General features: G+C 38.1%; 1 long non-coding RNA gene across 2 annotated transcripts; it reads left to right on the plus strand.

Moving 5' to 3' along the window:
• The first annotated feature begins 8,030 nt into the window (after positions 1-8,030).
• Positions 8,031-14,557, plus strand: LOC143646869 (uncharacterized). Of its 2 annotated transcripts, none has more exons than XR_013157692.1 (3): positions 8,031-8,066; positions 12,501-12,948; positions 14,245-14,557. It is a non-coding gene; the product is annotated as an uncharacterized LOC143646869 (long non-coding RNA). The 2 variants fall into 2 exon arrangements; XR_013157691.1 differs by lacking the exon at positions 8,031-8,066 and adding an exon at positions 8,260-8,414.
• The last annotated feature ends 1,389 nt before the right edge of the window (positions 14,558-15,946 follow it).

Genomic DNA, 15,946 nt, shown 5'->3' on the forward strand with positions numbered 1-15,946 from the left:
AAAGAATTCCCTGCTCGTGGGTAGGAAAGCTAAATATAGTTAAGAGGTCAATTCTACCCAAATTGATCTACAGATTCAATACAGTACCAATCACAATTCCAACAACCTACTTTGAAGACTTGGAAAAGCTAGTTACCAAATTCATCTGGAAAGAAAAGAGAATAGCTAAAAGCATCCTAAGATAGAAGAATGAAGTGGGAAATAAAGCTTCAGTGGTCAAAACAGCGTGTTACTGGCACAAACATAGAAGCACTGACAAATGGAATCAAATTGAGAGTGCAGAAATAGACAACCAAATCTATGGTCAACTGATTTTTGACAAGGTTCCCAAATCCTCTGAACTGCCACAAAATGGTCTTTTCAATAATTAGGCATGGAAGGACTGGACATCAATATCCAAAAGAATGGAAAAGGGCTCCTATCTTACACCCTACACAAAAATTAACATGAAGTGGCTCAAACAACTAGCTATAAGAACTAGTACCATAAAGCTTCTAGAAGAAAATGTAGGGAAACATCTTCAAGACCTAGTAATAGGAGGTAGCTTCTTAAACTTTACACCCAAAGCACAAGCAACAAAAGAAAAAATAGATAAATGGGAACTCCTCAAAATCAAATGCTTCTGCATCTCAAAAGACTGTCAAAAAGGTGAAGAGGTAGCCAACACAATGGGAGAAAATATTTGGAAATCACCTACTGGACAAAGGTTTGATTTTCTGTATATACAAAGAAATCATACAACTCAACAACAAAAGAACAAACAACCCAATTATAAAATGGGCTGAAGATATGAATAGGCATTTTTCTGAAGAGTAAATACAGCTGGCTCAAAAGCACATGAAGAGATGCTCATTTTCGTTGGATATAAGGGAAATGCAGATCAAGACTACAATGAGATATCACCTCACACCTATAAGAATGGCTGCTATTAAACAAACAGGAAACTGTAAATATTGGAGAGGATGTGTAGAAACTGGGACACTTATGCACTGCTGATGGGAATATATGATGGTGCAGCCACTATGGAAGACAGTTTGGCAATTCCTTAGGAAACTAAATATTGAGTTACCCTATGATACAGCAATAGCACTACTTGGTATATACCCAGAAGAACTGAAAGCAATGATAAAAACAGAGATTTGCACACCGATGTTCATAACAGCATTACTCACAATCACCAAAAGATGGAAACAAACCAAATGCCAGACAATAGACAAGTGGATCATCAAAATGCAGTATATACATATGATGGAATATTATGCAGCAGTAAGATGAAATTACATCCTGAAGCACATGAAAGATGGATGATCCTTGAGGACATAGTGCTGAGTGAAATAAGCCAGACACAAAAGGATAAATACTGTATGATTCCACTTTTATAACCAGAATACAGATATAATCAGAGGCTTATACTACAGAATATAGGGGACTTGGGGATACATAGAAGCTATAGATAGGTGAATGGTTAGCTAACAAGGTTGAACTCCCATATAAGGGAATAGATAGAAATGATATATATATCCTGATATTTAGAAATAAAAACAAAGCCAATCAGGTTGGGGTTAAAGTAATCCAGAACACAGGGTTAAGGAAGACAGTGTCCATGTTTTAGAACCACACATACTCTTTGAGACCGAAGGAAGGAAGATTTATTTGGTCTGGAACTGAAATTTTCTGTAGTGGGTAATCTAAATCAACCTATCTGTACAGTTCATTTGAACAATTGAAACACAGGGAGCCCAGAATAAGAAAGAGGTCCTTTAATCCTGTATAGATTATTGTAATGCCTGGATACATCCTAGACTATGTTAAGCAGATAATCAAATGTATTGGCAAAGTCCCTTGAGGGATGGGAGAAAGATTATGAAACTATTAAACCTTACCATCAGGGAATCCCCTGATACTGTATCAACCTTTAGGGATACCCAAATAAATAGGCCATGCCCTTGATCCTAAAGCTTACTCTTGTGAAGCTTATGTAGGTACTGGGGAAGTTTAGACTACCTATACACATGCCTAAGAGTTACTTCTAGAGGATCTCTATTCTTGCTCAGATGTGGCCTCACTCTCTCTAAGCCCAACTCTGCAAGTGAAATAATTGCCCTCCACCCTACATGGGACATGATATCCAGAGGTGAAAGTCTCCCTGGTGACATGGGAGATGACTCCCAGGGATTAATCCAGCCCTGGCACTATGGGATCAACAATTCCATCCTGACTAAAAGGGGGGAAAGAGGTGTAACTAATAAAGTATCTGTGGCAGAGAGTTCAAATAGAGTTGAGAGACTACTCTGGAGGTTGCTCTTATGAAAGCTTCAGTTAGACATTGCTACCTATCATAACTTGCCAAACCCCAAACAAAACCATTCCAACCAATCCTAAAGAATTGGGTGATATATAAAGAACCTAGGGCAATATATAAGTTTCCACAAGGGTTCTGTTCTAGTTTGCTAGCTGCTGGAATGCAATATACCAGAAACAGAACAGCTTTTAAAAGAGGGAATTTAATGAGTTGCTAGCTTACAGTTCTAAGGCTGAGAAAATGTCCCAATTAAAACAAGTCAATAGAAATGTTCAGTCAAAGGCATCCAGGGAAAGATACCTTGTTTCAAGAAGGCTGATGAAGTTCACGTTTTCTCTCTCAAGTGGAAGGGCACATGGTAAATACAGTCAGAGTTTTTCTTTCATCTGGAAAGGCATATGGTGAACATGGTCAGGGTTCCTCTCTCATCTGGAAGGGCACGTGGTGAACACAGTGTCATCTGCTAGCCTTCTCTCCTGGCTTCTGGTTTCACGAAGCTCCCTGGGAGGCATTTTCCTTCTTCATCTCCAAAGGTCACTGGCTCATGGACTCTCTGCTTCATGGTGCTGCAACATTCTCTGCTCTCTCCAAATCTCTCATTCTCCAGAATGTTTCCTCTTTTATAGGATTCCAATAAACCAATCAAGACTCACCCAAATGAGTGGAGACATGTCATCACCTAATCCAGTTTAACAACCACTCTTGACTAAATCACATCATCCAGGGAGATGATCTAATTACAGTTTCAAACATACAGTATTGAATAGGGATTATTCTACCTTTATGAAATGGGATTTTGATTAAAACATGGATTTTCTAGAGGGCATACATCCTTTCAAACCAGCACAGGTTCCATGCACTAGAGTAACTTTCCAGAAACCTACAACCTCCAGATGGGTCCCTGGTTGAGATAAGTCCTGGAACCTAGCCCAGCCTCTTGAGAACATCAGATAGTTTCATCTCCCTACCCCTATTAGTGACAGAACAGATCCTCCCAATACAAATAATTTAGAATGGTCATAGCCCAAACACCCCTAAAGAGAGGGATGGAAAGATCAAAGGTGATGGTGGAGTTATACAGAGAAGATAGTATTTAACAAATGAATATGATTAATGGATCATTAAATTGTTATCTCTTTTAGTCTCTAGTATCTTACAGGTAGAAGTAAAAACCTAAAGTTGTGGAATTGTCATTCACGTGAAACTCTGAAATATGTTCTACAACTAATTGTGGTGCTGTGCTTTGAAATTTATTGCTTTTTTGTATATATTTTATTTTTCACAAAAAAAGGTGGGGAAAAGTCAATTGTGATGATAAAAAAAATATTTAAGCCTTATAACCACCTATATTCTGAAGCAGCTAGCATGAAAAAAATCTGAGAGGATCGTATGGTAGCCCATGACAAACTCTGAGATGTGTCCTATAACTACTTGTTGAAGAGTGCTTTGAAAACTTGCTTTTTAATTTCTTTGCTTTGTATATATGTTATACTATACAATAAAAAAAGTTTTTAAAAAAGTACAACTATTAAAATATTCATTTATGGATTGTAACAAATTTATCACCCTAATGTAAGGTGTTAATAGCGTAGTATATGGGAATTCTTTATTTTATATAATTTATTCATGATTTTTATGTAAGCCTATTTCTCTAATAAAAAAGTTATAAAACTGTATATATTTAATGCCTTCCTTTGAGTTTGTTAAGATGATCATGATGCTTGACCCTGTTAAGGTGCTTTATAATAACCTCTATATGACCAATAACAACAAAATGTGTTATGCAATAATTTATTAGATGTGTCCCCAAAATCATTATGAATAAACTAAAAATTATAATATGACTTCTTCATAGTTAATATAATTTATGCATCAAATGACATTGTTTGTAGCATTAAAAGAAATCCTTGACTGGAAAATAATATTTGCTTGTCATATAACTTATAAAGTTATGTCCAGAATATATTTTTAAAATTTCAGTTAATTACTCACCAAACAGGGAAAATACATGAAAAGTCATTTTACCAAATAAATTACCCAAATGTATAATAAGCATAATAAAACTTGTTCAAGATTATTTGATAAATTGAAATTTAAACCACAATTACATGCCAATACTCTCCTTCTAGATTTTCTTTTTTTTTTTTTTTTTTGCATGGGCAGGCATCGAGAATTGAACCCATGTCTCCAGCATGACAGGCAAGAACTCTGCCACTGAACCACCATGGCTGGCCCTAGAATTTCTTTATTTTTTTTTATTTCAATTGTATAACATTTGTAATCTCTAAAATTGGTGAGCATGTTGAGAAACTGGAACTATCATATCTTACAGATACTGTGTGAACATATAATAATGAATTAAGATTATGGGTGTTAAGTTTTCAGTCCAGTACAACCACATAGTAAGAATTAACATTTTCACAAATGCTATTATTGCAACCTTTGTCTCTCAGGTCACAAATAACTGCTCTGAAGTCCATCAACCACATAATTTTTTGTATAGTATGAGGAAATGAAAATTGGGACCCTCCCTCTGCTAATGAAAACCACCCCACCTTGTCCCTGCTGCCCTGAGAGGGAAGCCCCAGCAAGATTTCCCAGGTAGAACCATTTGGTAACTGAGACTGAACAGAGGCAATTTGCCATGGAGTTTCTGATGAACTGAGTTTTCCTAATTGCTGTTTTAAGAGGTAGCTTTCTGGAGAACACTAGATATTTAGCAGTAAGTGTAGAAAACTGAGAGAAAGACTGGATATATGCAACAGTTTTCATGATCAGGAGGTCTTTGTGCTTGCAGACAGCCAGTGTAAGTAGCTGTTAGTGGAAACTGGGGGAGATTTAGTAAGGTTGGGGGTATCAGACAAACTCATATGCAGTTTCGTGATTCAACTTTAGTAACTTCTGGATGGGCTGGGTCCATCAGGCTCAGGAAAAGAGCATGCAATAGCTTGGATTTAAAAACTGATGTAGGTTCTGAGGCATGCAGATTCCATGAAGTAGCAATTTACCATCTCTAGAGGCAATAACAAAAACATGGTTTTTCTGTAAATGAGCAAACAGAACTGAAGTCATTGCTGTGTGTTATTGTATGAAATACACAGTAACAGTCATTGGGGTCCCAGAAATAAGCCACCCATTTCAGATGGCTGAAGGGGACTATGCTGAGGGGCACTCAGGACCCAGGGAGCACAGGGTCCAGCCCCAGGGACAGGTGCAGGTGTGATGTTGAATGAAGGCTGACAGGTATAGATGTGATGTTGAATCACCTGTCAGTATCTGGTGCATCCTCTCCAACTTAAAGCTTCTACCATGGATAACTCTAAACTTAGGGCCTTCTACTGAATTTTTGCTGTGATAAAATAAAACATGCTCACATTTTATCTTAAGACCCTCAAACATAATAAGTACTGCCTTATTTGAGGATATATCCATTAAAATGATTAGAAACCAGGGCAGGTATTGGGAATTAAATCATGTTCCCCATAAAGATATGTTCCAATCTTAGTTCACATGCCTATGGATATAGAACCTTTTATAAATAGAATCTTTGAAGAGGTTATTATTAATTAAGATATGGACTGTTTTAGTTTGCTAGCTGCTGGAATGCAATATACCAGAAACGGAATGGCTTTTAAAAAGGGGAATTTAATGAGTTGCTAGTTTACAGTTCTAAGGCTGAGAAAATGTCCCAATTAAAACAAGTCTAAAGAAATGTCCAATCAAAGGCATCCAGGGAAAGATACCTTGGTTCAAGAAGGCTGATGAAGTTCAAGGTCTCTCTCTCAAGTGAGACGGCACATGGCGAACACAGTCAGGGCTTCTCTCTCAGCTGGAAGGGCACATGGCAAATACGGCGTCATCTGCTAGCTTTCTCTCCTGGCTTCCTATTTCATGAAGCTCCCCGGGAGGCGTCTTCCTTCTTCATCTCCAAAGGTCACTGGCTGGTGGACTCTCTGCTTTGTAGTGTTGCTCTCTCTGAATCTCTCTGAATCTCTCATTCTCCAAAATGTTTCCTCTTTTATAGGACTTCAGAAACTAATCAAGACCCACTCAAATGGGTGGAGACATGTCATTCCCTAATCCAGTTTAACAACCATTCTAAACTAAATCACATCAACCAGGGAGATGATCTCATTACAGTTTCAAATATACAGTATTGAATAGAGATTATTCTACCTTTATGAAATGGGATTTATATTAAAACATGGATTTTCTTAGGGGGCATACTTCCTTTCAAACCAGCACATGGACTCATTTGTGAATAGGATCCTCAGAGATTAAAACCACATTGAATCAGGGAAGGCATTAATCCATATAACTGGAGACCTTATAAGCAAAGGAAATTTGGGTACTACCAGGCAGAGAAAGCCACCGAGGAGACCAAGGAGACAGATCACCAAGTGATGGAAGCAGAGGTGTAAGCCAACCAACCTCGAGGATTTCCCAAACAAGCCAGCACCAGAACCCTACAGACTGTAGGAGAAAGCGTGGCCCATTGAGACCTTGATTTTGGACTTCTAGCCTCCCAAGTTGTGAGCCAAAAAATTCCTTTTGTTAAGCCAAAAAAATAAAAAATAAAAAATGAAAAATAAACCAAGGCAGGGAATGATTAGTCATTTTGAGTATTCTCCATTTGAGAAATTCCATGCCTCTAGAATTCTCTTATATGTGGCCTAATCTGAGCATTTTGCTTTTCCTATAAAAGGAGCCTTCTCTCTCTCTCTTTCTCTTTTTTTTGGTCAAGCAAATTGTACTCGAGGTGTTGGCATGGAAACTCTCTTCCAAGAAGCTGTCAATATTAGAGTAATCTTATAAGAAATTTCACTGTCAAACACACACTCCCACCCACATATATATATTTATTTGTAAGGGAAAATAGTATGCTTAAATTAAGGCTGATACCTTCATGAACTGCACCTGGATAAAATCTATGCATTTCTCCCAATTTTGATGTCCCAGGGACAAGGAAGACTTCTTACCCAAAACTCAACTCAGACAATTTTTCATTTCCCGGTCATATCTGGGAAATTTCTGACTGGTGAACCTAATACCATGGAGAAACAATGGGCCACTGACTAGCTGGGCAACCTTAGGGTGCTGAGATACTTTGTACCAGACTGGAGGGCCATGGGGGCAAACTCAGGGATATCATGGGTAGGCTTATCCCACCTCTGTCTCATTTCTTGATTGAAAGAAGAAGATTGAAATTCAATATACTCCTTATATACCAAAGGGTCAACTCCATCCTGGTCCACCATGGAAGTGCCTGACCCTAATGGGGATTTTTTGGTGGGAAATCCTTGCTGACAAAACAGTTCCTGTCTCCAAGGACAGATCCAAGTTTCTTGAATTCTGGATAACATCATTGCTTCTACCTCCTTAACCATGTCTCTCTTAACCTGCAGTTCTCACCAATTTCCCAATAAATGACAACAGTTACAGGAACTTTGAGACCTTGGTCATAACTAGTAGGTTTTCATAAAAAGGCATTGCTCCTACTGAGATTGCAAATTACACACCATACTACAGACAAGAGAATATTCCTATGGTATCCTATGAACTAGCACAACCTGCAGAAAATGTCTTTCTTTTGCTGCATTGTCACACTCATGGTGCTCGTGCTGTTTCTCCTGCCACATCAGCCACATTTATGTATACTTTCTGAGGTCATTTCCTGAATGAGTGCTCTTCATATCTCTTTCCCTACTTTTGTTCAGATTGTTCATGAGGTACACAAAGTAACATCAGTCCAGTATCCTCCCAAGTAAGTATGCTCTTCTACTCCACGCTTTGAAAGTGGTCAAATTCATTGCATTATTGTCTCTTGTCTCTACATCAATTTAACTGTTCTCCAGCCACATAGAGTGTAATATGTGGTCCTGCCTTATTCCATGTAGCCATGACTGCTTAGTGTCTCAAATATCCTCTCATCACTCCTATCCCAGTCTTCTCTAACCAGTATTCACAGGAACTCAGGAATTCCTAGCAACCTGGAGACTAATGTTCTTCTGAATACCCAAATTCTGCCATTGCCAGTGATGACATCAGAGTCCAGGTAGAGTCATGTTCACCTCAGGTCACAGCCTCACCTACTTGTCTTGATGCTAGTGAGGTATGTCCTTTACCTTATTTATTACTTAAATCACTTGACTGATCTTATTAAATATCTTGGTTGGAGTATGCTGCATTCAAGGTTTGTTCATGATAGAATAGGAAGGAAAGAAGTTTTCAGAGAGAAGGCGATCCAATTCAGTCAATATATGGGGGAGGATACTTAGGCTGCAGTTGATTGAACTTCCCCACCTATGTGATACATGAGGGAAAGGACCGCAGCAGATTTTCCTTATGCAATCATGGTGGTCATATATGAGGGCTTATATAGATCCCTTCTGGTTCCCTGGTGAATAATAACTTGGAAAACAGGGATGATAATATCTAACAGCCCATGCAACCTACTATAAATACATACATAACATTGCACAGCAGATTGACATCAGTAAAATGAAGAAGGGAAATCCACCCTGACCAGCTTTCTAAGGCAATTTTCTGGACTGGAACATGAGATACTGTGATAGGTGAAAACAGAGTCTCAAGGATAGGACTGTGTTCACTGAGTGCACAGCTGGCATCCCCTTCCCTGGAGTGCCCCAGAAACAGGGACCTCCTTTCCCTGCCTTAAACTTTTATATAAAAATGTACCTCCCCCATGGAAATTACCACTTACACCACCGCAGAACCCATTCACTTACATGTTGTAGCCACACACAGTTACCTAAATCCAGTATCTGTCTCACCCTTGAAAATACTTTCTGGATGTCATGGCCCTAACTCACAAAAACTAGAAAGCCTTGTAGTTCCTTCTGTTTTTGGAGGCAGCTCCCAGATGTGAGTATCAGGGATTCAGACACAAAGGTAATGGGGATGAGCATCCAAACACATAATTCACTCTGGTACTCCTTGTGTGTGTGTGTCCTGTCCCAGGTGCAGCTGTGGAGTTGGACCCATAAAATGACTACATTCAAAAAGAAATCCTTTAAATCAATAACCTATATTTAGAACAGAAGGGACTAGAAAAGTAAGAGCAAACAACCAAAAGTAATTATAAAGTTTATAATAGGGATTCAAAGAAAGATAAATGAAATAGGGAATAGAAGATTATTAGAGAAAATAAATAAAACTGAAACTTTAGATTTTCTTTGAGAATGTCAACAAAATAGAAAAAAAAACTACCAAAACTGATCCAAAAAGACATAGGAAATCTGAACAGACCTTTAACAAGCAGAGTGATTGATTTATTAATCACAACCCTCCCAGCAATGTACTTGGAGACTGGTTTCACTGGTGAATTCTACCAAACATTTAGAATTGAATTAACAATCCTCCCCAAACTTATCAAAATAGAAGAGTATGGAACACCTTATAATAGTCTATGAAACCAGCATTGCCCTGATACCAAAGCCAGAAAAAAGATACTATGAGAAAAGAAAACTACAAATTAATATCCCCTATGAATACAAAAGCAAAAATCTTCAGTAAAATAGTAGCTGTCCAAATCTACAGCATATTTATAGATCATGAGCAAGTGGGATATATTCTAGGAATACAGGTTTCTTTCAACATAAGGATATAAAAAATCTCTCAATACAATACTCACTACATTAAAGGAATGAAAGGAAAAATACATGGTCATCTCCCTTGATAGACATATCAACAGTTAACAATATCCTACACCATTTTTTGACACCAAAAACATATTCTTAAACCTAGGAATAGGGAAATTCCCTTATGATAAAGGGAATTTATGAACACCCCCCACCTGAGCTAATATCATACTCAATGGCAAAAGATTTAAAGCTTTCACTCTAAGTTAAGAAACACGTCAAAGATATCTGCTTTCTCACTGCTATTCTTCATTTTACTTGGCATATTAGCCAGAGAAATAACACTAGAAAGAGAAATAACATGAATACAAATTAGATAGGAGATAATAAAATGTTTTCTATTCACTGATTATATGATACTTTATAATCTCAAAGAATAATAATCTCAAAGAATCAGCAAAATAAATGTTACCAATGTTAACTTAAAAATTCAGTAAGATAGGGTGCTCAGGTGGTTCAATGGCAGAATGCTCACCTTCCATGCAGGAGACCCAGGCTTGATTCCTGGACCATGCACCCAAAATAAAAACATGCAGTAAGATAATCTCAAACAATGAGCAAAATAAAAGTTAACAATGTTAATTAAAAAGTTCAGTAAGTTGCAGGATATAGTATCAACAGGCAAATAATGATAATTATGTTTCTAAATTCAGTAAGTGAAAAATATTTTAAGGAAACAGTTCTATCTTTAATAGCATCCATGTTATAAAAAACATAATAACAAATTTAGTCAAGGAGGTAAAATTTCATATATGCAAACTACGAAATTTTGCTGAAGGAAATGGATAAAGAATTACATCAATGGAAAGATATCGTGTATACATTATTTGAGAGAAAAATATTTTTATGTAAATATTTTCCAAAGAAAGCTACACGTTAAATGCAATCCTTTTTAATCCCTAATGTCCTTTATGAAGAAATAGGAGGCAGACCTTAAATTTATAAGAAATTGCAAGAAATCTCAAGAGGCACAATAATCTTAAAAACCTGAACAAGTATGGTGCGATGGTGGCTCAGCAGGTAGAATTCTTGCCTGCCACACCGGAGACCCAGGTTCAATTCCCAGTGCCTGCCCAACGTGGGGGGAAAAAAAAACAGAACAAAATTGGAGAAGTCACACTTCCTGTTCTGATAGCCTAGCTCAAACTCACTGTAATCAAGACATGGTGGTATCTATATAAGAATAAGTTATAAAACAAGAGAAGTTAATTGAGAGTCTGGAAATGAACCAAAGTTTTCTTAGTCCATGACACCAAAAGCAAAGAAAAAAATGTAAAATAATAAATTAAACTGAACATCATCAAAACAAAAATCTTCTAAATATCAAATCTGTTAACAAGAAAGAAGAACATATTTTCAAATCTTATATCTGGTTTCTTGATTAGAGGATTGTATTAAGATACTATGTGTGTAAAGAAATACACACACAAATATGCTTACAACTCAAGAGCAATAAAAAACAACCCAATTAAAAATTAATAAAAGGGTTGAATGGTCATTTCTCAAAATACTGTATTCCAAATGGCCAATAAACACATCAAAAGAGTTCAACATCATTAGTCATTAGGGAAGTGAAAACCAAAACAACAATGAAGTGCATTGGTCACTAGGGAAATGGAAACCAAGACAACAACTTCTCATCCACTATGATGGCTATAATGAAATATTTTAATAAAAAATAAGAGTGTATGAGAGTGTGAGGAAATGGGAATACTCATAAATTGCTGGATGGTGATGTAAAATGGTTCAGTCAGAGGGTAAACTAGTTTGGAAAATTTCAGGTGAGGATACTGAGACTGTGAGTGTTTAAGAAGCCCAATTTGCACAAGTGTATTATATCAGGGGCAGGAGCTATAACTGTTGTCATATATTGTTCAGGTGTTCTTCCTGCATTCATGGTAAGAGATGAGGACAGACAGGTTCCTTCTAGCTCCTGAGAGACATAACAATACAAGTAACTGCAGTGGTACTAACAACCTGGACATTCTACTGTAAATTTACACTTAACATGGTTGCTGTGTAGAAACATCAACAAAATTACAAGAAGTTATCTCCAAACACCAACCCTCCACAGACATTGAAAAATAATATATATATGGTAGGAGTAGCAGCACAATAACCATAATCCCAAAGCCATCCTTTGTCCTTGGCCACATCTGCCTCCTGAACTTGCTCATTCAATGCATTTTCTGCCTTGGAAGTAGAGGAATCTAGTCTTGGTGAGGGGCACCCCATGGAGAAGACTGTGTTCTCCTAGAGCACAGCCAGCTTCCTTCTCCCAGCGTACACTAAGATGACAATTGCCACATGGGCAAACAGATGAAACCACAGGGCACAATTACGTAAATTCAGGTACCACTTAAAATGATAATATTTTCTGGGAGTCAGGGACTTCATCCACAAGAACGTGGAACCCTTTTGATTCTTCCTCTTACTTGTGGCAGCTCCCAGATGTGAGTGTCTCAGGATTTAGTCCTGAAGGTAATGGGGATGATGCTTCTGAATACATGACTCTCTGTTGGTCTCCTTGTCCTCAGGTGTCCTGTCCCAACAGCAGCTGCAGGAGTCAGGCCTTGGCCTGGTGGAGCCCTCACAGACCCTGTCCCTCAGCTTCACTGCTCTGGGTTCTATTTAGCCAGCTATGATAAGGAATGGCTCCATCATTCTCCAGGAAGTGGGCTGGAATGGGTCATGAAATAAGAAGTAGTGGAAGCACATACTATTATGCAACTCTTCAGTCCCAAATCAGCATCACCAGGGATACCTCCAAGAATGAAGTTTACTTAAAGCTGAGCAGCCTGAAAGCTGAATACATGACTGTATATTACTGTGCAAGACATAGTGATGGAAAGTCAGGGTAAGCCCAGATATAAACATCCCCTGCAGGGTACAGGGGAGTGGACTGCAGAGGGCTGGGCTGCAAGTGGTGCTTGGAACCACCAGGAGTGCCTCAGCAGCCATCCTCAGGGACAGGTACAGAGACAGGTAAGTTGGTGTTTTTGTTTTTAAAGCTGCCAAAATGCAATATACCAGAAACAGAATGAATTTTTAAAAAGGGAATTTATTAAGTTGCAAGTTCGCAGTTCTAAGGTCATGAAAATATCCAAACTAAGGCACCAACAGGAGGTTACCTTCACTCAAGAAAGGCTGATGCTGTCCAGAAAACTTTTATTAGCTGGGAAAGCACATGGCTGGTGTTTGCTGGGGTCTCTGGCTTCTGGACACCTCTGTCAGCTGGGAAGGCAAGTGGCAATATCTGCTAGCTTTTCTTTCTTGGCTTCTCATTTCATAAGGATTCGTCAGAGATGTTTTCCTTCTACATCTCCAAAGTTCTCTGTATGTGTGGGCTCTGTCAGCACTTAAGCTTTTTCCAAAATGGTTTCTTCTTAAAGGGCTCCAGTAAGCAACCCCACCTTGAATGGGTGGAGACACATCTCCATGGAAAACACCTAATCAAAAAGTCCCATCCACAATTTGGTGAGTCACATCTCCACAGAAACAATGAAAAAGATTTCACCCAGCAATATTGAATGAGGATTAAAGAGCATGACTTTTCTGAGGTACACAGCAGTTTCAAACAAGCACAGTTGGGAAATTCAATAGTATCAGTGTTAACTTCATAGGTCTCCAGTCATATTAGATGTTAGTTTCACTGTCATAACTATTATTATCCCCCATTAAAACTAGAATAGGCTTATGCAAACCCTTATCTCTGACCACCAAGGTTGCACAAGGATCACCTATTCGCTTCTTGCCCCTGACTTGTCACACCTGTGCAATCCTGTATAGCCTCATGGTCAGCACCTGTACATTGACTGATTTTTTATTGGATTCTTTTTGAAAAAAGAAATGAAAGCATTAACTCTACAAAGAAACAGGGCAGTATTCCTATTTAATATTCATTTCACTTGAATTATGTTTTGCTGATGTATATTGGCTTCACTTTCTCATAGAGGCCTAGTTTCTAACATTAGAAATATAGCTGGTAAATTCATAATTGGTGAATTTTCATTGAATTAGTATATACAGATCTGATGATAATTAAGTTTAGGTTATGACAAATTTTTTATTGGTAATCTAGATATCAGTTTCTAAGATGGATCATCATCTTCTAAGAGGATGAAAAAGGTATCATTCTTCTAAACAGCATCATTTTCTTCTTGGCCTCTGCTTATAAAACCACAGGTTAATTCAAATAATTGCCTTTATAGGAGCTGATTCACATCAGTTCACAAGTTAAAATGGTCAGCCTAATTGAAGTAATTTCATTTTCTCCATCAGGTATTTGTGTTGCTCTGGGTATGTGACATGGTTCAGGCCAGAGAGGCTGGAGAGATCATCTCTTGAGGCATTCCTAAACCTCCAGAAGAACACTTCAGAAGAAATGACCCCCTCCATGGCCCTTTATCATATCTTCATGTAGCCCATGGTGTCACCATATTTGTAAATGACTGCCATCAACTGGAGATAAAGCTGGCATACCAGATGTACCATAATGTTAAATTATGAAGAGTAAATACACAATTGTATGCCCCATTGGGGTAACCAACCTGGAGACCCTCACATCTCAGCTTTCTCTCAATTAAATTATTAATTTCCTCATTGTTTAGGCAGTCTGCATTGTCTTTTCTTTACTTAATGCTGGATGGGTCATACATATTAAGGAATAACTATTAGCATATGATTGAACAGATTTTAACAGCAGAGGTACAAATGAGTGTATGGTCAGCATAGGATAGAAAGGAGTCATGGTTAAATCACAGGATTGTACTCAGAAGGGAAGTCCCTTGCTTAGGTTCATCAGAGCTGAAGCTGCTTTACTTGGAGATTTGACCTCTTCTGAGGTCATATAGATTAGAAGCAGAAACCATATTGGTATCTGGGTAAGAGAAGGATAGAATGTACATTTCTAACATAAAGATAAATAGATGAGGTAGTGGGGCCATCTGTACCTGGATAATAAGGGAAATGGGACATACATCACAATACTGGGGATAATTTATGAAAAGGCAAAACTTGACTTTCATGAAAAAGAAGGGGTATGGGAATGATGTCAATAATATAGGGACATGTGAGTGAGATAGCAGGACCTGAAATTCCTAGGGAAGATGGCTTATGGAAGATATATCACTAACATAGAAACAAATGTGTAGGGCAGTAAAGACAGTCATCCTTGGAAAAGAGGGTGAATAGGAGGTCCACCAAATTCAAGAGGAAAAATGTGTGAGAAGGCACAACCAGATATGCCTGGACAGCACAGGATATAGAAGTTACATCACTAGCATGGGACAAGTTGTGGAGGCAGCAATGCAAGGAAAGGAGGACTCAAACTAGCACTGGAGTGACCACAGGCAATGGCACAATTTGGGGATAATGAAGAGCATTAGGCTCCAACTTTTATCAGATCATCAGAGGACACTGAGAGAGAAGTGATGAGATAAAGGTGGAAACCCACAGAGATAATATCTGTATAGTGTGGTCCAGAAAGACACACTAGGCTCCACAATGTTGTAGAATAATCATTTTGGCGCGGCATCAAGGATCAAGGAGGAATGAACTCTTCCACTTCCTTTTGGAGCATGAGGAAGAATATACTTACCTTGGAAGCAGCTGAACTAATGAAAATCTGTGGAGTTAGAAAGTAATGAGTATAGAGATGAAGGTATATAAAGACTGACAATCCTTGGAAAATCTTCTGGGAAGTTTAAATAAATTTATGATCATGAAAGAGCATGGGCTATCAGCTTGAGGAAAAGGTAAAGAAAGAGCAGTGTGTGAGAGAGAGAGAAGATATTGGACTGAAAAGACTTACCTGAGGTGGTGTTGTGGCTCAGAAGAATCCTAAGAGAATGGTTCCTTGGTAGTGGAATCATGTGTGATCAGTTTTGTCAGTGCCCTCACTACTTATTATGGCCACCTACTGAATGAGACTAGGCTCTCATTGTTTATTTAACAATTGTCCTATGCTTGGAAGTTAGTGATA

Source organism: Tamandua tetradactyla, chromosome 9 (genome assembly GCF_023851605.1).
Source record: "Tamandua tetradactyla isolate mTamTet1 chromosome 9, mTamTet1.pri, whole genome shotgun sequence".
Taxonomy (NCBI): Eukaryota; Metazoa; Chordata; class Mammalia; order Pilosa; family Myrmecophagidae; genus Tamandua; species Tamandua tetradactyla.